We start from the raw sequence: 27,198 nt of genomic DNA, 5'->3' as shown, positions 1-27,198 counted from the left end.
CATACGTTTTAACCTTACAAGCAACACACCATCGCTGACATTGCAGACGCAACTCCCTTGCAAACTCAACGTTTGTCTGGTCCGAACGTCTCCGCATATTCCTAAAGCGTTGACGATACGCCTCCGGAATTAATTCATATGCCCGCAACACCGAAGCTTTCACCATGTCGTAATCACGGGCCTCTTCCACAGTTAACGCAGAGAAAGCCCGCTGTGCCTTTCCTGTGAGATGGCTCTGGAGCAGAAGCGCACGGTGTGAACCAGGCCAGTCCTGTGTATCAGCCACACGCTCAAACAGAAGAAAAAATGTATCGACGTCTTTCTCATTAAAGCGAGGAAGCAAGTGTAGACTAGTTGCTATATCGAGCTTATGACCTGCTGCACCAGGTGACGTTATTTTCCCCTGCCGAATGAGATCCAAATGCTGAGCTTCAAGCTCCAGCTTTTGGTGTTCCAACGACCTCCGTGCGAGTTCATTCTCCTCAGTGAAGCGGAGCCTTTCGAACTGCAACTGATGCAGAACTTTACTGTTGTCCAGCTGCATCTGAAGCAACTCTTTCTGCTGCTCAAAAGACAGCATTGCCGCAGGTTTACGAGACGGAGGACCTTCCTCTTCGTCTGCAACCGAAGGGTTTCCAAGGTCCTCAACTGAAACATCGAGAGGCTCTTCCTCATCCTCTTTGTCAGACTCGGGTCTAAAGTCGGGTGCGTTAATCAGACCCTTCGCACACGACGCCAACTTCACTTTGCGAAACCGCAAAGGTCTTGTACGGTTCGGTCTTCCGTCCACACGAAGCCGGCGAATCCGCTGACCGAAACCGCAAACTTCTGAAACCACCCTCGGAGGTGGTTTCAAATCTATCCGGTTTCGTTTTGGTTTCGTGTGGACGCCTGAAACCGACTGAAACCGCAAACCATGACATCATCGCCCCACCCCTCGACCTCCTAGCCAATGGCTCTTAAGCCCGCGGAGTCTCAGAAATCACAACAAAAAAGATGATGGCGGACTACAAGCTTGTAATCGTTCTGCAGCATATCATGTCCCTTGTTGGGTTGCTAAGCCATTATTTATTGAGAATCTAGTTCGCCATCGTAGAAGAGCTGTTTGTTTGTGTTGTTAGTGGTTCGGGGGGCAGCCTTTATGCGCATGCTCGCCTCTTCTTCTTCTGGATTTGTGTACCAGAAGCAGCGCCCCTTATGGGCCTGGAATGTTTACTACAGCGTTTCTACAGATCTATCCGGTTTCGCTTGGCTTCGTCTTTACGGAGATACTTCGAAACCGGATAGATCGAAACCGTAACGGTTTCGCCCGTTTCGGCTTTGTGTGGACGGGGCCTAAATCCTTAGTTAACGCATTGAAGACAGCCCTGGAGGGTTCCTCAACAAACTTTGCAACAAGTGACGTCATCCTTTTAGTGATTAAAGCGACACACCAGCTGATCAACGAAATCAGCCAAATCTCCACGCCACCAAACAATGAAAACTAAACAGGGAAGCCCAGCGATAACATAAGCAAAAGACCATTCCAATTTTAACCAAATTGTAACTAAACGCGGATCTTCAAACAGGCCCGTGGTGGGATGAATTAAGCACCAAGCCCGGAGGTATCGCAAAACAACCAGAAAACTGGCGATTCCACCAATGCCTCGGAATGCCCCCGAGACAAATGCTCTAGCCACAGGATCTGTTCAAAAATAATAAACCATACGTCCCACAAAATACGCAAGCCCGAAAGGAATAGTTAATGGCCCCGCAAATAGATCGCTGAACTTACCCTCTCTCATTGTCCGACATTCCTGTGCAGACCAACGTAGCACGCAGCCTAATGCAACGCAGCTGCAGGTAACACACACCTGTTTCACGGCAGAATTACGAGTTTGGAACGAGCCCCCATTTCAAAGCTGCAAACTTGTCGCTTTTCGGCGACAATCGCCGTTTTCTTGGTCAATTTGGTCATTCACGTGAATCATGTAGAACCGGAGAGTTGTGTTTTTTTGGGGGGGGGGGGGGGGGGGGGGGGGGGGGGGGGTCCAGAATTGCGAACAATTATTGGATCATTCTTATAATTGACATTTCTCTGGGCCAATCGGAATCTCAGCACTTTCTTCAGAATCTTTCTCCAATCGGAATCTTGTAGCACACAGCGCCAACTGAGCTCGCCATTGGATGAGGCGGTCGCCTGGCTACCGCGCATGCGGATGCATGCGGCCATACAACGCAAGAGAGCTTGCAAAACACTCGTCTAGAGGGGTGTTTCACGAACGGAGGTTTAACAAACACTGAGTTAACGCTGAACTCTAGGTTGATTTACCCAGTGCCGACTAACCCAGAGTTTTCGGTTCCACAGCAGCGGTTATGCATTAGTTCAACCAACTCGGGGTTGGTTAACACAGCGTTGTGCGCGTCACCGCCAAACCTAAAAAGACGTGATGTATGGATCATGGAAACCCTGATCGAAATGTCGAAACGGGTCGCTTATTTCAATGAAATGGAACTTCGGGTTCTCCTGGAGAGCTATGACGAGGAGAAGGACATTATCACAAGAAAAGGGAACGCTAAAGCCTCTGCAACCCGGAGAACCAAAGCCTGGCAGCGGATCGCTGACCGCGTAAATGCATTAGTTACACGTCAAAAGCATGATCGTTAATATTTGAGCCATGAATATATAAATATCCCAGTTAAGCATTCTTAAAGATCCTACCACATAACCCCTTTCTTCTAAAAAAATATGTACTCCGATGGCAAGCGGTCAGCGGATCAAGTATAAAAATGAAGTATAAAAAACATACAAAGGTAAGCTTTTCCCACCATCGTATTGGTATAAATTTAAATACGCAATTTTTTTAAGCCAATCGTGAAAAGGCCGACAGTCGGCAGACTGGATCTGGCCCTCAAATTGTCTTGACCCCGGTGGAGGAGCTGTTAATAAACATAAATTCAGGCCGCCCTGGCATGGAGGGGGTACCTGGAGGTACCTACCTCCTCAGAGAGTCAGGGGCCATATACATACATACATACATACATACATACATACATACATACATACATACATACATACATACATACATACATACATACATACATACATACATACATACATACATACATACATACATACATACATACATACATACATACATACATTCTACTTGCTGTAGTTTGGTCTGGCTTTGCGAGACTAGGGGCCATAACCCACTGGTTGAATGTAGGTTTTTGTGTTTTCTTGTATTTTAGATTTTTTTTGCCTTCCAAGTAACACATGCAAACCATGTGCTTGCCACAGCGCATACTATTCCAAGTGTTTCTTTTTTTGGTAACTGGGTAGAAAACCTAAAAGTGACAATTCATCAACTTCACAGAATAATAATTGTTTTTTGTCTCTCCAATAATAAGTAAAAATAATAATAATAAAAAAATTGTGACAGTTGTAAATAAAATATTTTTTATAAGCCTCAATGATGTTTTGACATTGATTTTTGATAAAGTATGCTGAGTTTTGTTAAGTCACGCTCAGACTAGTGTCATTTGTATATTACAATAAAAAAAAAAATCCCCCGTGACACTCACCTTTTTTCCTCTGAGGAGTTTGCAGGTCTGCCCATTTGTTACGCGGCTCAAACGTAACAAAGAAACGGGGCAGGAGACAGCGCGAAAAGTCAATGTTTCTTCATTTAATTGCTTCAAAAGCAATGAATCTAACAGATATGAACAATCATGGTGCAAAGCACAAATCAAATCTCCCGCTCCCGCTCCGCGTCTCTCCAGGCCAGGCCCCCTTTTATCCCGTTCACGGGGACACACCCCGTACGCGGGCACACCCCCATCCTGGAACATGCGGGTCCAGGCCTATGAGAGCAAAGGCATACAAAACACGTAGCACACATACCACGACAACCGAAAGGCCAATGTGGCCGTAACAAAGGTTACAATTAATTGAGCGTCTTCCCTGGAACATGTTAGCATCCAACATCTCGCTACAGGGTACGTTGCCAATTAAAATACGATTTTTTTTTTTTTGCTATAAGAAATTCCTCTTATAGTATAGGCGTGCTCCTATGATACAATAAGGCTAAGCTGTATACCTGCTGATCCATGTTACCATCTCTGTCTAGTTATCTGTCTGTGTGCATCTCAAGCTTTAGCTCCAGCTGCGTCTCTAGCTGTCCCTTTACATCAGTGGCTGCCTAGCCTCCAACCCAAACAGTCAATGAGTGTAGAGCACTAGCTGAAGGAAGAAAGCGCATCTTATGCAAGCAATTAACTGACACAGGGTTAACGTGCCTTTATAACCTCTTGGATCCCTAAAAAACTCAGGTCTCAGATCCGAAAAGTTGCAAAGTCGATTTGGTGTTTAGGTGTGTTGTTTTTCCTTAACCGGGGCCGGCCCCTCTGTGTTCTACTCTAACTGTGTGTTGGACGGAAAGGTCAGGGTGTAATCAACCGGGCTAAACATCCGTCTGCCGCCCACAGACAAAGCAGGTGATCAGCAGTGGGCAAAATGTCAAGCAGAGAGCGAGAGCTGATAGTCGCCTTGGTGGGGGCCCAAGCCCACCGTGAATTAGGCAAGCGTCCGAGGGGTCTCCCATCCCCTGTAGTTATTTTGACAAGGTCACGTGAGTTGCAGCGGAGACATGAAGAGAATAGCGGGAGATAGCACACACGCGTGGAGGACTTGGCCCCAGGAGGAGTTTAAACAGCGTGCTTGCACGGCTGTCTATTTATGTTAAAGAAGATTTTTTTCCATTATTGAATTTGTCCTAATCTAGTGTGTGTGTGTGTGTGTGTGTGTGTGTGTGTGTGTGTGTGTGTGTGTGTGTGTGTGTGTGTGTGTGTGTGTGTGTGTGTGTGTGTGTGTGTGTGTGTGTGTGTGTGTGTCACACAAGATATATGTGTACCTGTATTTGCATCTCGTAGTGTATGCAGGCGGGTGTCATAATTCTGTTGTGTCAAGGCAGAAAGTGTGCATCCATTTCCCAGGGTTGGCCGTGAAATCTTGCTTGGTGCAGATAGAAGTCGCTGGAGTACCACTGCAGGTGGGAAAAAAGTAAATCCCTTCAAGGCAGTGTAGACGGTTCACACGATAATGAATTCATATGAGTTGTTCAATATTTAAACCCTACAGGAGCATGCCTCTAAAGGAATAGTGTGGGCAGGAATGATTTAAAAAAACAACAAAAAAACTAAAATAATAATTTTCCACAAGAAGCAAAAATGACTAATGTGTGTGCCTGTGAAAAGGTTTGTGTTTTTATTTATTTTTCTTCTGTTTTATTGAAGGGTGTGCTGGTACACCATATTTAGGTAACACGTTGCTCATAGCAACCAGGGTTGTTGTGAGTGTAAGCCTTCCCTTGTGTGTGGTTGGCTTATTTTTTACAATTCACCTTACTGTACATTTTTTGTGTGATTGTGTTTGGTCTATGCTTAACTGCACGTTAAGGTTGCTGGTAATAGTGGGCTCGGATTATGTCATGTAACTCAATGCCATCGATTTACCATTTCCCTTTCCTACCCGTCTCCCTGCTGCGCTCAAATACCTCTATTTTTATCCAATCAATCACTTGTTCTGGTCTCATCCGTGATGAGACCAGGTGATGATGAAGGTGATTGGGTGGGGGGAAAGGATGATGAGGAGGAGGATAACAAATCACACACTTGGGGATGAACTCCTTATCTAGAGCTAGACTAATGAACATTCCGGCCAAACCAGTTACAGCAGGTGCTATTGGAAATATGCATCCCTTACACACAGACTGACTGATTGTGCTCATTCCTGGCCAAGGAGAACATTTCTGAACTTTCATCCATCCGTCACAAACGCCTCATTGCGATGTCTCGTTTGTCTTCAAGTCAAACTGACATCCTTCCCGTGAACTTATAGGAAATGCCTGAGCGTCCGCGTATGCAATGTTTATTGTTGACCCTTTGCGAAAGATATCAGTCACTCTCTATCACTCTCCACAGTGGCCATATTGGATCAGAGAGACAAACAGTGCACCAAAGGAGGGCGAGTCAAGAGAAAGCCCTCATGGGATGATCCCTATCGCGTGAAGCTGTGACTATTTGCAGATGCACAGGGCCGTTATGATATAATTTTTACTAATGTATATATATAGCACACCGATGAGTTATCGGTACTCGCCGTAATTCAAGCTATTGTGTTGAAGTTATTGTTACCCTGGTCGACCTACATTCAAATGATGAATGCTATTGAGAGGTAGGATGACAGCTAAGACAGCTAGACGGATGGACACAGATATATATATACTGTATATAGATGGATGGATAAAGAGATGGATGGCAAGATACATGAAAGACAGTTGTGGCAGATGTATGGACGGTGGGCTAGATGGATGGTTCGATATCGTGGGTGGATGGATGGATGCGAGATAGAAGGATCGATAGATATGCAGATGGACAGAAGGATAGATGGGGAGAATGTGGTTGGATCCGAACATCCATTAGAGGATGTAGGTTTCGATGTGAAAGCAAAGGATCCATTATGTCAGCCAGTAGGTAAATGACAGGTAGTTTATAACGCTGGGCCTGTCAGAGCCACACAGAGCACAACTAGAGCATGGAGGGAAGGCTCTATAAATAGATAAGAGAGAAACAGTATCTCTACATAGCCTGGACTTCTGAAAAAGGGGATGGTGTGGGGTTGGGAATGGGAACCAACTCGGCTTTGCATTATACGCTCAGTTGGAACTCAGCTTTTACTTGTATTTGTGTATCGAGGGCTGGTCGCAGTCGACGCTTGATCCAAGAGGGACGGGGTTTAACAGGTGGAGGAAAAGTGTGTGTGTGTGTGTGTCATGGGAGCACAGAACCCGCAGGGGGACCTTTACACCACGTAGCATGTGTCTGAGTGCGTCTTGCCGCACTGTGGATCATTTTTACACTCCGGCAGCAGATGTCTGCATTTCGATGTACGACGCACGCTCTCCTGCATGCTAATCAGCCAGGAATGGTTTTTAATGCCGGGACAGTGGTGCAAGGAGACAGGTCGGTAAAGCCCTTAAGGCTCAGTCACAATAACAACAACATTATGTTCTGGAAGTTAGGCTTGGCGACGTCTTGGGCCTTTATTGATTGATGAGACTCCCGTGTTTATTCCTGTTTCCTGTCTGTCTCCCCGAGCCGCTTCCAAGAGAGAGCATGCTGCAGAACAGTAAGGGAAGTATTCCTCTGCGCACCTTATTGCTAGTTGAGTTTTTTTTTTACCCGACAAAGTGTCCATTCTCGGATCACGCTCTCTTTAGATATTGTTTAACGGGGAGGGGAGTGGGTAATATGTCCCCATACATGCCTCACCCAGCCCAACCCCGGGGCCTAATAGTGTTCAGTACCCTCTTTTACTCTCCTCTCCCGGTAACCCTTTCCCCGGGATGACGGTACCAGAGCACAAAATTGCAAGTTGATTTAATACGCCGGAAAAAAGGCGAGGACGTTTAATGGCGTATGTGCTTGCTGTGTGTCTGTGTGTGTGTCCGCCTCACCCCAGCGCTCCACGCAATGCCTGCCCGTGGGTGTGTTTTGAGGATTGCGTATTTATTTAGACAAAGTGGTGGCGCAGCCGTTGCCGTGTTCCGATGGGGAATAGCTCAGTGTGGAGGGATTCCTGTCCGGGCCAATACCTTCACACATACATCTTCGGACTCTTCAATCTCCTCTGTTTCGCTACGGGCGGCGGCTGCATCCTAAACTGCTGCGCCCGTGTGTATTATATTTGTGCATACAGTGTGGAGGAACAGAATGCACTCGCTCTCCTAATGTGTCGCTCCGGGGGGGCCTAGGCATGAGGGGCGCCCGTGCTCATTGTCGTATTTTTCTGGTCAGCACACCAAGTGAGCGAGGAAGGGATGGAGATCGAGGGAGATGGAAGGAGAGGGAGTGCAGGGGCAAAGGTTAGCCGACAGAAAGGAGACCGACTTGTTCTCAAATCTTGACCGATGCTTTATTTAAGGGTAGAGCGCCGGGCTTTGCTGGGAAAGCCATTATCCTGCAGATCCTGTCTCTTCTTCAGACTTCGTCGCCCTATCTTCTCTCTCTCTCTCTCTCTCTCTCTCTCTCTCTCTCTCTTTTTTCTCTTTCTCTCTCTTTTCCCTATCTGTATTGGGAGGCTGTTGACGTTTGTTGTTTAGGGCTTAAACGTACCACTTGATGCCTGCTTTGTTTTGCTGTTTATGCTTTTATTCTTCTGAGTATTTCAGGAAGTAAAAGGAAATATTAACATCAATTCAATGTCCACCCCCACAGATAACAACCAACTACTAAAAATAAACGATTTACGATTTGAGTGTTTGTGTGTGTAATATGTGTGTATTGTCTTGTATCGCAGATGATGTAGAAAACAGTAGGCTCCAACTTGGAGGCAGATGGGGTCTGTTGCTCCTTCTATCCAGTTAACCGCTAGCCCTGCCTGTTGCTCGGCCTTGCATCAGGGACATGTCATTAGCCTCTCATTTCTTCACTTCACCACAACAGTTTGTTGCTTTGCACTCCCTGCCAAAGCATGGGTGCACACTGCACACGCACCATCTCTCTTTAGTTATATGCTCGCCTTCTCATGATTTGCAATGACATAATAGTCACTGCGGCGGGTAACCAAATACATAATCATACATGACAAGAAATAAACTTAAAAATGCTAGAGTGGCCTGCTAGGAAATTGTTCTACATTGTTCTATATTTTTTTTTTACCCTACACTTTTTAAGTGATGATGATTTATCATTAAGCAATATTGAGTGTCTATTAAATCTAATTCAAATAGTAATTCATAACAAGATTTCAACCAATCTTAGTCCATTTCCATATCTTTCGTTGTTTACCTTCTTTAGCTGGTTTTCATGTGTGCCATCGTCCAATGTTTGTAAGTTGAATTACTGACTGCAGGGGGTTGTAGTATCATCTGTTATTTTAATATAATCACCTTCTGCTGGTCACCAACGCAGATATTTTCAATCAAATAATATGAATTATTTATTATTCCAAGTGGGCATAGACGCAAATACATCCAGCCTGAGTTGGAGAATAAAAAAAAGAAAAGATATTCTAAATCAAGTATCTAAGATGGCGGAATCACTTCATCAGGGCATGATAATATTTAACTAACCTCATTCCCTTCCTGCGGTCCGCTTGGGGGACCAGACTGAGCAGGATTCACTTGTCCATTTAATTTAACCCTGAAATTGGTAACTTTAATTATCCAAACAAGTGTCACTGCCGGAGAACTAACCCTGATTGTGTGAAGGGGCACCGGTATTACGCCGTATTAGCTTAATACGGTCTCTAGACTCCCGATGTCTTCCTTCCTTTGTAATGTAGCCGTCGGCTAATGTTCTAGTTATGCAGGCTGTATTTGCTGGGTCATAATTGCTTGGCTAACTGTGTGCTAAACAAATGTGACATGTGTGTATTCACATTGCAGGTCGGGGGTGATGGAAGTGGTCGTGCTTCGGCCTTACCTGTGAGAAATGTCATTAATTGAGTAATTTAAAATGACTTTTTTCAACTCTTTCTCAACGGATTGGTTTCATAGGCTTTAACTGGATTGGCACATCAAGCTCCTCAGGTTTAGCCTCTCAAACATGGAATCAGGGCTGAAGATGAGCAGAAGTTTCCCTCTTTCTCATGCAGCACACAACAGGAGATAAGCCGTATCCGACGTGTTCACACGTGTTGGAGATACGTTAGCCGAGGGTGGGCGCCTGGGTAGAGCGTGTAGGAGGCAGGACGCAAAAGGTATGCAGCGGATGTGACAGTGTTTTGTTCACAAGACATTGAAGAAGGTGGATGTCGACTTCTCTGTGATGCCTACTCTTTTTGCGGCAATATCAATACTGCGTTTGTCTAGACATATCTGCAATAACAACAGAAGAGCGGAAGGCAGAAATAAGTGGGCAAAAAAATACAGGCAAAATACAGGCAAGAAGACTTTCCCGGATGCACAGCATTCGCATGAAGGAAACGCCATCAACACGTTGGTAGCACACCCACTCGCTCGTTGTGCATTCTCAGAGGGCCTTGTTCAATACCAAGTAGGCCAAGGTCGGACTTATGTACTTGGAAGTTTGGACTTGGCTATCAAGTTTGACTCAGGAGTACAAATTCACACGGATGGAAGGACGCAGTACCGTCTCCATCTGAGCTCGTCATGGCAAGATGATATAAAACACAACCCTTCCCTCTTTTTGTTTTAGTCAAAAATGTTATGAATGTATATATTTTGAGTGTTCCAAGATTGGTAGCCTACATTGAAAGATTGTGGAAGGCTGTTGTGGATGTCAGTGAATGAAGGAAAAACATTCAACTTTAGACATGAGAACATTTGACCAAAAAGCATTACATTTTAACTTTAACAACTTGAAGTTGTAAGTTGTTGCAAAATGCATTCTGGGATACTTGGCAGTCCCCAGTCCACACAAGTCATCTCCCGCTGCATCGTCGATTTAAAATGGTCTGAGCAAGACCCCATCTGGGCATTTGGATTGTACTTGGCTAGATGCAGACTTTTGAATGGAACAGGACGTGGGCTGCGACGGATGATGTTTCAAAAGTCCACAAGAACACAAGTACAGACACGCTGATTGAGAAAAGGCTGGAATCTCTGATTCTCCAGACTTTAGACTAGGGGCCTGATAGATTCAACTCCGGAGGGGGGGTTCAGAATTCTTTGCTGACACATAGAGCCCCACTGGGATTATACGGAGAATTTACGGCTTTAGTTGGATGTGTGAAAGGGCTGTGAGATAACATAACTCAGATCTTCATTATTCTAAGCTCTGCTGTGTATTTCCTGTTTGACGTAAGATGCAAGCGGTGCTACGTACCATTGGTCTAATGCCTTTAATAACCTCAGAGGGCTGTCACATATTGTTGCCCCAGTCTTCCCTATGATTGTTGTAATGCTTTATTGATTGCCATGATCCAAGCGATGGCGCGTGCGGATAGGCCAACCCACCCCACCACCCTACCACCCCTTGAGGGAGGAAGAGGAAGAGAAGGAGAGAGAATATCCAATTGTCTCGCACGACTCTATAATCATTTCAGCGTAAGGTGATCGGACACACCAAACACCAGTCAGAGGAGTAGGGGAGGATTGACTTGGATGTTTGAAGCCCTTTTTCAGGGGTTTGTTCTGGCCGCAATTTGTTGCTTTTTTTTTTTTTTTTTTACACATGCCCACTTGCACACACACACACACACACACACACACACACACACACACACACACACACACACACACACACACACACACACACACACACACACACACACACACACACACACACACACACACACACACACACACACAGTCAAGCGTGGCACGTGACGGCCAGGGCAATCGATATTTCCCCCCCCCCCCCCCCCTTGCTCCCATGTTTAATTCATCCCCTCTCGGAGCAGCTCAGCCGGGCCCTAGTTGTTACCCCCCACTAATGTGTCAATGTAAAGGTGTAACACAAGTTGATGGTGTGACAGCGCTCTCTTAGCTCCTGCTACTGCAACTTCTACCACTACCACTTCTACTACAACACACTAAATCAGGGCCCGGCCGCCGCCGAGTGAGTCTTGCTGAGTGGCTAAACATAGCGACAGGGCTCATAATTTGGCCAACAGTCTGGAGGTCTTCCTGAGGCTCCAGAGGAGGGTAACTGTGAGTCCGAGTCCGAGATGAGTCCCCTAATCGGACTGAATGGTGCAGTTGGTGGCCAACAGTCTGGAGGTCTTCCTGAGGCTCCAGAGGAGGGTAACTCTGTGAGTCCGAGTCCGAGATGAGTCCCCTAATCGGACTGAATGGTGCAGTTTCAGTACGCCGTGGACCATTTGGTCTGCCATCGTCAGTCGCTACGGTCGCTACGGTCGCTACTCGCTACTGTCTGCCGTGGAATCAAAACAAACCCTTAGTTGAGGACGCGCCTTGATGACGCGGGCCCGAATGCGCCACAAGAAGCAGACGGAAAACCTTATATATGCAGCAAACAGACAGGTCTGTCGGCCAATAAGGTCCTTCGGTCCGAATAATTTTATTGGTTGAAGTTTTTTTTTATTTTTTTACTTCTTTTCATTTCCTCTTATCAGTTGCAGTCATACAGTACATCACATCAGTACATGAATTTAAGTGCTACGGGTACAAATCTTAAGCTGGTGGGGTTAACAGTCCATGGATGTCTTGGGCCCAAACCATCCGGATCCATGCATATCAGAATTTAGTTACTCATTAACATTGTCCACAAACACCACTCATCACACATGACATTACACAAAGAAAGCATTCTGAAATAGAAAGGCCTGCAAAGGTCCATTGCTAAAAACATAAATAAACAAAGAAACATATCTCCATACATGTAGCCTACACATCCACATGCACATATGTATCTAAATGTAACATTGTCCACAAACACAAAACATCCCATATGATATTACTTTAAGAAAGTATTCTGTGAAGAAAAAGGCCTGCAGACGACCATTGCTTTAAAAGAAAAAAACAAAAATAAATATAAATCTCTAAATGTATATATCTATATGCATATCCACTTGTATACACACACACATCCATGCGTACCTTCATCATACCAAATGGAAGTGTGTAGCAATGACATACCAGTTGTTTATGAATGCCTCTGTTTTAAGTTGTAATAGTGCAGTCAAGTGTTCCATCCTGTACATATCTTGAATTCTATCCCTCCATTGGGTTATTGTGGGGGGCTGTGGCTTCAGCCAGGAGGCTGTTATTGCTTTATTTGCTATTAGAAGAAGGGCTCTCAAAATTTTAGTTTGGTTATTTTCTTCAAGGTTATCAGGCAATATCCCTAAAATGAAGTGTGATGGTTCTAATGGTAAGTCAATAAATAAACATATTTTTATTTCCTTTTGTATTTTTTTCCAGTATTCTGATAACTTTGGACAGTCCCAAAATATATGTGTATGGTCTCCCACCTTGCCACAACCCCTCCAACATAGTGCTGAGGTATTGCTCCATTTAGATGTTATAAATGGAGTTCTGAAGTATCTCATTTTAATCTTCCATCCAAATTCCCTCCAGTTAGGACTACTGGTTACTCTGTGTCCCTGCTCACATGAGTTTTCCCATTGTTCATCAGAAATTATTGTGTTCATCTCTAGTTCCCATTTTTCTTTAATATCCAAATTATTCTCCTTTAGTTCTTCTTGCAATATCCTGTATAAATGTGATATGAACCTTGCTTTGACCGTTCCTTCAATTGTCGATATGAAAAAGTGTTCTATTTTGGATGGTGGTGAGCAGAGCTTTTCCCAATCCCGGTGTGTATGTAAATAGTGTCTTAATTGTAAATATCTGTAAAAGTCTCGGGTTGATAACTCATATTTCTCTTTAAGCTGTTCAAATGACTTCAAAACACTTCCTTCAAACATATGGTCCAAGACTACTATGCCCCTCTCCCTCCATCTTTCAAAACACCTGTCCAATCTAGCAGGAAGAAATTCTGAATTGCTTGCAATTCTTATAGCTCTGGATATATTCATGGGAAGTTTTAATTTCTTCCTCACAACTGACCATATTTTTAAAGTATTTTTAACCCATATGTTGGAAATCTTATTCTTCCCACAGGCCAAATTCAGGAATGGGAATGAGTCCAGTGGTGTGTCCGGGCATTCACTTTGCTCCATTCCCACCCATATAGTGTCTGTTTCTTGAGATACCCAAGCAACCATTGCTCGTAATTGGGCTGCCCAGTAATATTTTTTCAGGTCAGGCAAGTTCAGGCCTCCGTTGTCTTTTGGGCACAGTAGTCTTCCAAGTTTAAGTCTGGGAGGTTTGCTCTGCCATATAAATTTGGATAACCATTTGTTCAGTGTAGTAAAAGTGGCCACAGGGACATATATAGGTAGTGATTGAAAGAGAAAAAGCAATCTTGGTAGGACATTCATTCTTATCGTTTCTATTCTCCCTATCAAAGAGAGTGGCAGGATTTCCCATCTTGTTAGGTCTGCTTTTATGTGGCCCAACAATTTTCCATAGTTGACCTTGAACAGTTTTGATAAATCATTTGTAATAATGATTCCCAGGTATCTAAATCCCTGTGACCAATGAGCATTAAGCCTTCCTGTTAGTTGTATAGGCCATTGTCCAATTATCATCATTGCCTCTGATTTTGATTGGTTGATCTGATAGCCAGAGAGTTCTCCATATTATTTTAAAGTGTCCATCAATGCAGGAACAGATATGACAGGATCACTTATGTAAGTCAGGATATCATCTGCATAGAGAGATATCTTGTGTTCTCTATTTCCCATGTCCTTTATACCTTTTATTACTTTATTCTGTCTTATAGCTGCTGCTAAGGGTTCAATATTCATAGCAAAGAGTAAGGGACTGAGGCAGTCCCCCTGTCTCACCCCCCTCTGCAATTCAAAGAACTCAGAACAGCATCCATTAACTCACGCAACTTTGGGTTTTTGTATATGACTCTGACCCAATTTATGAACTCCGAGTGAAACCCCATTGCCGATAGTGTTCTGTACAAGAAGTCCCAGTTCACCGTATCAAATGCTTTCTGTGCGTCAAAACTTATGAGCATTGATGTCTGCTTATTCTTAGCACAGGTAATAACATTTAGGGTTCTTCTTATATTATTAGCACCCTGTCTGCTGGGAATGAATCCTGTTTGATCCGGGTTAATCAGTGTGGTAATATGTTGTTGGACTCTTCTTGCTAAAATACTTGTCAATAATTTCTGGTCATTACATATCAGGCTAATAGGTCTATATCCTTCGCAGAGTGTTGGGTTTTTACCTTCTTTATGAATCACAGATATAATGGCCCGTGACCATGTCTCAGGGGGGTCATTCTTGGAGAGAGCATATCTAAACACCCTGGTTAAGATCGGCACCAAATCATTTATAAAGCATTTATAGAATTCTCCACTAAATCCGTCCACCCCTGGGGAAGAATTATTTTTCAATCTTTTTATTGCATCTCTTATTTCCATTTCCGAAATTGGTGTAACCATGCTTAGTGATACTTCTTCTGACAGTTCAGGGAGGTTTAAATTAGCTAGGAAGGTATTAGTATTGTCAGTTGTAGTTTGTGATTTGGGTTCTTTGTACAGATTTTGGTAAAATGATGCAAATGCATCTGCCACCTCTTTGGGATGAGATACTGTTCTTGCCACTGTTGGATGAACAACCTTAGATACAGTTCGGTTGGCCTGAGCCTTGCGAAGTTGGAAAGCAAGGAGGCGGCTGGCTCTGTTGCCCATCTCATTGTATCTCTGTCTCGAGAATCTTAGAGCTCCCTCTGCTTTATATGATAAAATCTTATCCAAGGATTTTCTTGCCTCCTTAAGTTCTGTGGCAGTATTAGTTGCTCTATTATTTTTGTGTTGTGTTTCTAGGAGCTTTATCTTGTTTTCTAGGCTCAACTGTTCCGCAAGTCGCTTTCTCTTCTGTTGTGATGATATCTGTATTATTTTCCCTCTTATAACTGCTTTTGCTCCCTCCCATAAAATTGAAGGGTTAACTTCTCCATTATCATTTGTCTCAAAGTATTCTTTTAATTGTTGTCTCAAATCCTCTACTGTTTCTGCGTTGTTCAGTAGAGATACATTCAACCTCCAATATCTGAAAAAAGAGTGCATGCCCAGGTCTATCTTCAGTATGATTGGGGCATGGTCACTCAGAGTTATAGGTTCAATGTGACAATCAATTACTTTGTACATGTATTGTTGAGGAAGACAGAAGAAATCAATCCTTGAATAACTGTTGTGTACATTAGAAAAAAAGGTGAAATCTTTCCCTGTAGGATTTTTAGTTCTCCATGGGTATACAAGTCCCAGTTCAGAAATGAAATTATTCAGTGTATGTGTTTTTGGACTTTGAGGTCCTTTTTCTGTTGGGTTCCTGTCTTTTTTCCCATCTTGCACTGCATTGAAGTCCCCTCCAGTTATTAGCATACCTTTTGAATTTTCTGCAATGATGTTCGCAATTTCTTTGAAAAAACCTGGATCATATTCGTTTGGAGCATATACATTCAAAATGGAAATCTCATTTCCACCAACACTTCCAACCACCATGACATATCTTCCTGATTTATCCTGCACCACCTTCTCTGCACTAAAGGCCAGAGTTTTACTAATTAAAATCGCCACCCCTCTTTTTTTCCCATTTGAGGCACTATACACTAAATTTACCCATTTCCTCTTTAATTGTATATGTTCATTCTCGGATAAGTGGGTTTCTTGTAGCAACGCAATTGAACACTGCAGTTGCTTTAACTGATAGAATATCTTTTTCCTTTTTATAGGATGGTTTAGCCCATGGACATTATAACTCACTATGTTTAGTTTATCCATAAGGATAACAGTACCCCTTCCTTCTGTCTTTAAAAGTTAACATATATTTTCCAGAGATATACCCGTACTCAAAAAACATCATATGTGACTGCATAGTTATAGAATACACATGTAATATCCACCGTTGTGGAAAACAAGAACATACAATCAATACAAAGAGGAAGCAGACTTCCAAAAACCCGACTGATCTAACGAACATAAAATCAGTCTCAACTAGGACAGAGAGTTGTGACAGGTCTCTCCGGGGGTGTGCACTAAGTGCGGTTAGGCTACACGCAAGTCCAATGGCTTTGCTATAGCCTGTAGTGCTCGTCAAAAAGGAGCGTTCAAGAAACAAAAAAGAAAAAGCTCCTCAAATGAGGAGAACTTGTTTTTTTTTAACATAATGTTAATAAACTTTCTATGATAAAACTAGCCAGAACATATTAATCTTACCAGTAAGTTGAATCTTCATTTCCCTCAAAGTCCACCCACAGCCCAGTGTTTTTACTCGCTCCTTTCTTTATCGCCGTGAAGGAAGCTCTTCAGATCTGCATTGGACATCACGTTGGCTCTGTTTGATGTTGAAGTCTCAGCCCAGCTATTCCGTAAAAGTTCCGCCCGGATCGTCTCCCGTTCATCCAGATGCACATGTATACCAATGGTATGAAGAGTTGGTGCCGCATCCGACAGTGTCATGAAGGTCTTAGTTCCCGTCCTCAGGTGAATTTTCAGCTTGGCGGGGAACGGCGATTGAGCTTTTATGTTCTTCTCTTTAAGCTGCTTTATCACCTCCCTAACTTGCTTACGTTTCTTCTGGATGTCAGATGTGTAGTCTTGGTCAAAGAAGATCTTCTGCCCTTTGTAAATTACTCCCCCTCGGTGTTTCCATGCTTCTTGAATGACCAATTCTTTAGTTCTGAAGTCGAGGAATCTGACTATGATCGACCTCGGAGGGCTCCCTGGGTTTGTCGGTTTCATGGTCAAAGATCGGTGTGCTCTCACTATATTTAAGTTCAAATCCTCTGGTAATGTCAGTGCTGTTTGGATGAGATTGGTTATGTAGTTCAGCATATCATTGTTTTCGTTATCTTCTGTTACTCCGTATATACGGAGATTGTTGCGTCTAGCTCTGGACTCTAGATCCACACATTTTGCTGTTAGGCTGGTATCTTGTTGTAGCAGGTAACGAAGGGCTCTTTCATGTCGTTGTGTCTTATCCTCAGCAGCCCCTAGCCTCTGTTCATATTCCGTTACTCGTTGTTCAAGCTGTGTCGTCCTTTCAGCAACCTCACTGAGCGCCGTTTCAACTCTTGCTAGCGAGCTCTTGGTGTCCATAGAGGCTTCAGAGTGTTCTTTTCTAAATGTGCGCAACTCGGCTAGCACCGCCGCCATGTTCTCGTCACTGCCTGAGTCACTTTGATGGTCTTTGCAGGGTCTTGGAGTTTTGTTGTTCTTTTTTTTCGGTCTCCTTTCGAACAGTAGTCATCTCGGAAAGTTGTTGTGAGTAGTTTTGATGGGAAACAAAAGTGTAATTAAATTCCGGCCAGTTTTTTAAAAGTTCTCCTCCGGGAGCTCATGAATCAGGCTGTTGCCTCGGTCATGACGTCACAGGAACTCCCTTGGTTGAAGTTTTCACTAAATATTATGAGAGTAAAATAATTGTTTGTTTTTACTCCTGGTGGGTCTGTCTTGCATATTGGAGTGTTATTACCTTATTAATACCAATTTAACCTTATCCAAAAAAAGTGTAAAAATGCAACAAAGGTGAGAGTCCCTTTTAAGTGGATATCTTTAATGACTATCGCTTTTTTTTTTTTTTTATGTGCGGGCCTGACTGAGTGAGGATGCGGGCCGCACTGAGTGAGGACGCGGGCCGCCAGTTGCCCATCCCTGATCTAACTGGTCCGGCCTAACAATAAAGTTCACTTTGACTTTGTCTTCCATATCTGAAATGAGGAGGTAGCCTTATTCCGGGCAAAATGTGCTACCAAATGTGCTAGTGTTGCGCTTTCAAAATATAAGGAAAATCTGTCCATTTTCAATCCCAATTGGTATAGATTTTGGATGGGACAAATCTTTCCTATATTAGGGGGCACTGTTCTGCCTAGTTCTTACTCCAATGCGATTACCTAGGATTACTGCTTGAGTTTTAAAGTTCCATAACAAAAGTTTGAATCACACACTCCACTTATCAGGGAATCGAAAACAAAAAAAAAGGCTTTGATTCCCCCTGACCATTATAGAGTCAGAGCCACGTTGGAATTGCAATAAAAAAGCAGGACCTCAAGTGTAATTTTTTAACTAATGAGAATATTTTCGATTCCTCACCCCTCTCTGAGCAACTGGCCCTTGACCTTCACCATTAATTAGTGCTAGGAGCATGTAGTGGTGAAAGGCGGGTTCTTCATTTCAACCACTTTTGACCTTCTGTGCTCCCAAAACAAGCCTGTTTTTTTTTTGCTGTACCATCAGGGCTCTTGGAATGTATCTTTGCTTTACTTATTCCACCCACTTCAGGATAGAAAAAAGTAAAAATATGTTTTTTGAAAAAGCAGGAAAAACAGTTATTAAACCTTGCACGCAGATCGGTAACAGAGGGAGCCGTTTGCCTTTTGTTGCTTGAGTTGTGCCGTCAACGCGTTATAATTAGGGGAGTCCCTTCGGTGTGCGAGGACACAAAGCCCTTATCAATTACACACAGGGAACATAGGAGAGGCCTGCTGTCCTAACAAGGCCTGTTTAATCAAAGCCCCACACGGGATAGCTGGCGTAGGATAATTATTTCCTGATTTGCTCTAAAGTCTCATGTAATCTCCATTCAGTCTTGCCCCCCCTTCTGGCACACACACACACACACACACACACACACACACACACACACACACACACACACACACACACACACACACACACACACACACACACACACACACACACCTTCTTACACTTGCATGCACACACAAACACACACACCCCTTCCTAAAAACCTGTTCCCCCTTCTGTATTGATCTTCACGGGCAAATTGGTTATGTTTACACATATTGATATAGCCCCCTTTTTTCCCTGAAGTGTAATGCACCGCTGGACACGCCACCAATGAAATGTCATTCATGCCTCGAAAACAAACCCCAGATTCCATCTCAGGCAATGTCCACAGATACTCACTTAATTCTCACACGTTCTGCCACTTTGTCTCCCACCCTATTGGCTCTCTACCTTTAGGTCTTTCTTTCCTGGACATAGTCGACAATAGTGGTGCACAAGCGAAAATATAAGTGTGTTTGTCTGTATGGGTGTGTGCTAATGTTAGCATAGCAATGAATGGCGTGTTCTGTGTGTGTGTTTGTGTGTGTGGGTGGGTGGGTGTGGATGGGACACTTGTTTGCATGTCTCTGTTTAACAGTGTGAAGTCGTGTGTTATTTCCAAGAGCTTGGCCACTCCATCTTGTCCATGCTGTGACTATGAATGAGCTCCAAACCACTCCATGCGGCTTGCACCATATATCTACCTGCAGGGAGTTAAACACGACGTGTCTGTGCGAAAATCAACTCGTCTAGGCAGAAGTGTGCGTGTGTATACGGTGTGTGTCAATTTGGGCAGTGTTTGTCTGAGGTGTGCTTGTGTTTGTGTGTATGTGGTTGTGCCTGGCTATATGTGCGTGTGTGTGTGTGTGTGTGTGTGTGTGTGTGTGTGTGTGTGTGTGTGTGTGTGTGTGTGTGTGTGTGTGTGTGTGTGTGTGTGTGTGTGTGTGTGTGTGTGCATTTGTGTGTCTGAGAGGCTGTGCAAGTGTGATTCGTTAGATTGTGTATGCATGTGTGTGTCTGTCGGGGCACGTGCATGTGTGTGTGTTTGTGTATTTTTGTGTGCGTCTGCTGGGGATTGTGCACGTGCCTGTGTGTGTGTGTGTGTCTACCTGTATGTGTTTGTGTGTGGGGAGGGGTGGTTCAATTGCAGATTGATATGTTTGTCCCCTCGCGGTGGTTTCCTATCCTTTGTGTGGTGCTGTTGTTTAGACGGCCCGGGCCAGCTGCTAGAGATGGGAATAAATGGCATTGTGTGGAGGCATCCGTTATGTGCTGACACATAACCATTATAAAGCAACCACTCTGTCTCTGTGTACCTGTGCCCGTGTGTGTGTGTGTGTGTGTGTGTGTGTTTACTTATGTATGATGTATTGCTAAATAAAGGTCTGGTTGGTGGGTGGTGTGGCGCTTTCTGCATGTTTGACAGTGTAGACATGATCCATCTACAACACCTTAAAGAGTTCAGACGTGCCTTCTGTCACACACATGCACGCACGCACACACGCACGCACGCGCACAGAGCACGCGCGCGCACACGCACGCACAGAGACTGGCAACGCTTGGATGTTTTCTTCATGTCAAAGAAACCATGAACACAGAAAAAGAATCAATGGTGTCGGGTCTATAAACATCAAACCTCCTTTAGTTTTCTTACAAGCACACCAGCACAGCCCCCACACAGAGCGATGCCACCGCTGTTCCATTCACATGGCTCTACAGCCTCTCACTTGATGTTGACCTGTCGTGCTCGCTTTCTTTTTGCATTTTTCGTTGTATTTCCTCACTTGACTTCTTGACCCCCTTCCAGCTTGTTATCTTGATGCAACTCAAGATAAAAGAGACCGAATTATTTGGATTCTAAATGATCTTTTTCCCTTTCGATTGCCTTGTTGTCTAAGCACTCGCTGTCTATTCATAAGCACCTCCCGTCCATCTCAGAGTATTGTGCTTGGGTTTAAAGGACAATAGGTCTAGGGCATCAATTCATCATAACAGTCTTTCCTGGCTTCACCGAAACATCTGTTACCAATGCGATTTGTCAAAACAACTTTAAGGTACTGAGTGTGGGGAAGAATAGTTGGAATGGACAGGTCTGTCACAAATATAAAGAATGGCAATGTAGCACTTACATCTTCTGGAATCAACGTTGTTAAATGAGGTGTTTTACAGAATGTCACCAAAGTGCTATATTGTTTACCTTGCTAATGTATATTTATATCGGAACCAAATGTTTTAGCAAAGCCAGGAGGCACGGTATTGACCTTTGAGGAAAAAACCCTCAATTGGCTTCCCTTGGTAAAAACTTCCTTGAATATCGCTACATGTTAATCCCAACCTTATGAGGGATCAGCCTGCGCTCAGCAGAGGTGATCAAACCGACCAACCGGCCCATCTATTCATTATTTCATTATTTACACTTTGGATCCCCCCATAGGTTTTGCCATCAATCTATTCCTCCCCCCCGCCGTGGCCCTGAAGTCATTCCTCTGACCTTTGGAGGGCGTATGCTATATGAGACCTTAGATATAGGCCAGTTTTCATTAACTGTTTAATACCGCAAAATGGAAACCAGGCGGCATGAGGTGGTGGGGGGTGTGTGTGAGGAGGGGAGGGATTGATCTCGGGATGACATTACATTCAGTTGGGATGCGTCGCGGCAGAGATGTTATGAAAAATCATTGGTCTCTCGCTTTAATCTGAGGTAAACTGTAACCAAAGGGAAATAAATGGCAGATTAACCATGTCCAATTGCTTTCTCTCTCTCTCTCTCTCTCTCACTCTCTCACTCACTCTCTCACTCTCTCTCTCGCTCTCTCTCTTCAATCCCCCCCCCCCCCCACACACACACTACTCCCTCTCCCACTTTCACTTTCTCTAATACTATGCATTTTTGTGCTTTTTTTTAACTCGGGCATAACAACAACCAACAAAGAATACTTTTACCCAGTGTGGTCACATCTGTGTTGTTCAACAAGAATTGCAAACATTGACCTGAGAGACACCACCATACTGTGTGTGTGTGTGTGTGTGTGTGTGTGTGTGTGTGTGTGTGTGTGTGTGTGTGTGTGTGTGTGTGTGTGTGTGTGTGTGTGTGTGTGTGTGTGTGTGTGTGTGTGTGTGTGTGTGTGTTCAGCTGTGCAATTCTGAGTAAATAAAAAAAAAGGTCCCCTACCTGACTCCCATTACATTGGTGAATATGCACAGGCACAATCTTTTACCTCCCTCCATCCGAGCAGAGGTGGATTGGATATACTTAGTGACTGTTGTGCTAAATTGAAGCGATTATTCTAATGCTTTGCCAGTAGCAAGGCCCAGGTGTAATTCCATTTCCCCCTTTTTCCTGGTACCCATTACAAAGGACCAGGTTGGAGCCTGGCAGTTACGATTTCATACGGTTTCAACCTATCTTCAAATTGTTTAGACTATATATGTATGTGAGGGAGGATCCCTCAGTCCTTAAAGCCTTAAAAGTATTGTCAAACACCTTTTTTGGTGCAATGGCCTCCATGTTTGCCAATGATTAGTGCTAGCCGGGATGCTAACTAGAGGGTCATTCTGGTCATTGTAATACTTTCTTAGGTTGACATCCTTGGCACAAGCCCAGAACTCACATGGAATAAATAAACCAACCAATCACCAATATCAACACTGCCTAGGCCTTCAACTTGCAAAAACACCCATATTTTATGCAACAGAACTTATTTGTGGGGAATTTTGTAAATCATTTTCAGCATTCTCAAGTTGGATTGAATTTCAATAACGTTCCATAGCAATAACTGTGAACAAAAAAATGAATCAATAAATACACAAAAAACTTTATTGATGTCCCTTGGGAACTTTCCCGGGAACCGTTGAAAAGCGAGTGACTTGTTTTTTTTCTGCTGAGGCTGAAATACTTTACGATTTGCCTGTAAGCAAAGCGTATACAGCTTTTGGATTTTTATGTCATTTATTTATGTATTTTACTTACTGACGTACACTACATTCACAACTAAGCTTGGTGTGCCGGCTCTGATATGGAGGCCCCTGGGAAGAGAAAGGAGAGGGGAGATAAGGGTTTAGCTGAGTAGGACAAGGGCTGTGTGTGTGTGTGTGTGTGTGTGTGTGTGTGTGTGTGTGTGTGTGTGTGTGTGTGTGTGTGTGTGTGTGTGTGTGTGTGTGTGTGGTAATGAGGATCTTCAGAAGGTCCTCAATGTAAGAGACACTTTCAACATTCCTCCACCCTCCCCACGATGCATTGTTGTTGTCGTTGTTTTTTCCCCCTGCTTTTATTATTGCACATACATTTCTGTTTCTGCAGTTTTATGACCATAGTACACCTTTGCACTCCAAAGCAGCAGAACTGTCGACCGGGAAGGATGATGATGGGGATTAATGGTAAGGCATGTCAACATTGGAGACGCTGAGGCCATACTGGTTTGCACACTTTTTCGAAAGTGGTACAAGACATTGGAGGGCGAAAATAAAATATTTTCTGTGGTGCGACAAAGAGATGATTAAGCAAAGTCACAAAACGGACATAGAGAGAGGGAAAGAGCAACGAGGGGGTCTGGTTGGATTACTGTTGCTTGAGGACTCTGCGAAGGTGCAACTCATTAGTCAAGCCCACTGCAATATTGAAATGAATAAGGGAGTGTGCCCTAGTGAGGCACTTTTTAATGCCCATGTCATTTATTAATACACAGATATGAGCCTATGGGTACAGAGAGCCATAGAGTGGGTGGAAGAGAGACACAGACAGAGAGGATGAGGGAAAGAATGGAAGGAAAAGAGGCAGGAGCGAGAGAGACTGAACCAAGCCCACAGGAATCAACAGATTCAAATGACGACGATCCCTAGATGTGAAGGGTGCGTTCCCCCTGCCGAGAAGTCAGTGTAATCTTCACTGCTGCTTAAGCACACACTCATACACACGCATATACTTGCACCTTTACATATGGCCACACAAACACAACCACACACGCACGCACGTACTCGCACAAACGCATGTAAATGCACATTTACGTGAACATATAACATCCGGCCACACACACACACACACACATGCCTCACATACGCACACACATGCACCCACACATTCACTGTATATAATATAAGGCACCAAGGTTAAAGCCCAAGGTCAGTTTTCCGCCATGCTACATTTTTATCCATAAAATATTACTTGGAATAATTGCCCTAGGCTTCTTCTATTATTATTTAATAGTTTACGTTGCTAAGAAGGATCTTCCTGTAATGAAACTGTATAATATTATCCGAGCATATTACCAGACCTTGTGATACTTCTGTATGTTTATTTGAGTGTTTTGAAGTTCAATTATGGAGCCCGTTCTGTCATCTCATTCAGTATTAATCCCAGTGAAACCAGCAATGGTATGGTGCTGTTTGCAAATGCAAACAGTAATTGCTTGTCATACCCAAATAATGTTTGAATGTAAAAAAGGGAATTTGGAGGATTTAATGATATGTTTTTTAAAGTACGATTGCCTCTCCCAATTGTTAATGAGAGAATCACTGTGTCCTATAGTGTACGGTCTCTGAGCCAAGAAACATGCCGATTAAACCATGGAATACTAAGTTGACTCAAAATAAAAGTTAAATTCATGATCATGAGCCATTTTGCAGATGCTTTTATCCAAAACAACTACCAGTGAATTACAATGTAAGCCATGAAGTAGCCAGTTTTATGTTTAGTTTCTGTAAACTTTTCTAAATTGTAAACCAAAACGACAGATTGCAGAACTGTTGTTTTTGGAGAAGGTTAAGTTTAAAGATTCAGTTGGAGATGTCTAATTTAGCTTGTGCTATTTTTGCAAAGCACGTGTTTAGTGACATGTTTCAAATGACTTGCAGACACGAGCTGCCTCCAGGGTCAAAGTGTTTGATAGAGAAAATAAGAAGTGTATTTTGTTGTATTTGAGAGAGTGAGAGAGGGAATTTACAGGAAATGTAAGGGTGAACAAATGCAACCATTACTAAAAAGTCATGATGTACTCCTTTGAAATTAATTGATATCAGAGTTGTGATGCTTATCTCTCTCTCTCTCGCTCGGTCTCTGTCTCCCTCTCCTTATTGACCTGCTGGTTATGTCTTTCCTCCATTCCTTTCTGCTGCTGCAGCACTTTTCTAAAACAACCAAATGAAAAACTACAGCAGAGGTTTTTCTTCTGTTTTACGCCAGTCTGAGAGGAGTGTTCCTTAACACGCAGAGACACTGCACCAAAGTGCACCACAAGTCCAATTAAGATAACTCGTACACAAATACTCGTACACACCTACATGCACAAAAACACAAACAAAAGCACACCACACATGCAAGCCAACAATATGCAGGCCTTGTATTGCAAAAAGCAAACCCATCGCGTGCAGCTGGGCGCAGGCTGTAGGAATCCTCCGTGTGCATCTCCCCCCCCGTCCCAGCCAAGGATACCAATGTCAGAGGCAGTATTGCGTGAACTTGTATTGTTGTGTATTAAGTCAGTGGTAACCAATCATTTTCAATGTTTTAATGTTAGCTGTTGTATATTAAGTCAGTGGTAACCAATCAATGTCTTAATGTGACCGTTTTTAATTATTATTCCTGTTGTGACGTGTACCTACAAAAGTTCTATCTAAATACAATTTATTTTTACTTTTATTTTTATAGTTTAAAACAATCATTTGAGAATGAAGGCAGGGTTGGATAGACACACTGAGATGTAAACATATATTTTTGGTAGAATGGGTTTTCGGTTAATGGGTTGTGGGGTCATAAGACTAAAGAGAAAAGTTAAAGGTTTATGGGTGTCTTTTATCCACCTGTTCAAAAAAGGGTGAAACAAGCGATGTGTATGAGAATAAGCACGCTGGACGCAACAACAAACGAGGTGAGAGCGAGAGCGGAGGGACTCGGGCAACAGGTGTTGCAGCACGTTACTTCAGAGCGGGTGGAATACTAGGAATGTATTCACCTCGGTTGCGCGATGCGGGGAATCAGTCCAGTTACATCAAGCGCCAACGAATGCGTACGTCGGGGGTCATCGGTCGAACCACGGATCACTTAGAGCAGGTGGATGAACCCACATGGGGTAGAAGGACTGACGCATAGAGCGGATCGGCTCTGCATTTAGAAGAATCCAAATGTCGATAATATGGAGAGGTATATCAGCCGGTATCGACCAAATCAAACCGTTGTGAGAATACATAGGCAGTGACCGAATCTCCGAAACGCTGCAATATCGGACGAAACCTGGCAGACAAAAGGAATTGTGAAAGGCCCCTGGGAGACGCTGAAACCAAGCACGCCAGCGCGTTTTTTTCCCCTCTTCTTTTTTATTTATTTCCAGACAGGAAATCAAGACGGTAAGGCACTTTTACTCCTGCCAGCTCGTTTCAGGTCGCTGCCAAGACCTGGCAAGTCGACATCCTGTTGCTGCAGCCCCATCCTGCCCCATCCTGCCCCATCCTGCTGGTCTGTGTGCACATGTGCAAGACACCTGTTGATGATGATTGATCGTGGGTGTAAAGACAGCCCCCCCCCACCTCTCCCCTGTACAATTTCCAAAAGCTGAAGCCAAATATTCCAAATTATGCTGATGCCCCCATTAATGCCTTGCACCACTCAACACCACCATCTCCACCCTCAACATCTCTCCCACCATCTCCCAACACACACGACCACCATCACCATTTACAACACCACCACCATAACCACCACCATCTCAACCATCACATCCACCACCATCAAAATGTCTGCAGCCATCAATCATATCGAACGCAACCAAATCCATTGCAATCTCCTCCACTAGCTCTATTGCCACCTCCAACCCCACCGCCTCCTTCACCAACCACCAACCAACTGTAATAACATAAATTCCTCGCCTGGCTTAATGAATACAGAGTACTCTCTATATCTAGATGCTCTGTGTGATGGCTGTCTGTATTTGTATGGACCAGCAGGCTCTCGGTTGAGCTTGTGCCCACTTCACCTCCTCCTCAATGCATGTTGTTCTTGTTCGGGCCCCTTTCACCAGCTTGACCTCCGGGGCCTCAGGCGTCTGCGGCGACCGTGTTCGTCATAACTCGGCGAGTTTCAGT

This window comes from Gadus macrocephalus, chromosome 22 (assembly GCF_031168955.1).
Source record: "Gadus macrocephalus chromosome 22, ASM3116895v1".
NCBI classification, from domain to species: Eukaryota; Metazoa; Chordata; class Actinopteri; order Gadiformes; family Gadidae; genus Gadus; species Gadus macrocephalus.
The sequence above is the reverse complement of the archived record's forward strand: the minus strand, read 5'-3'. Positions refer to the sequence as shown.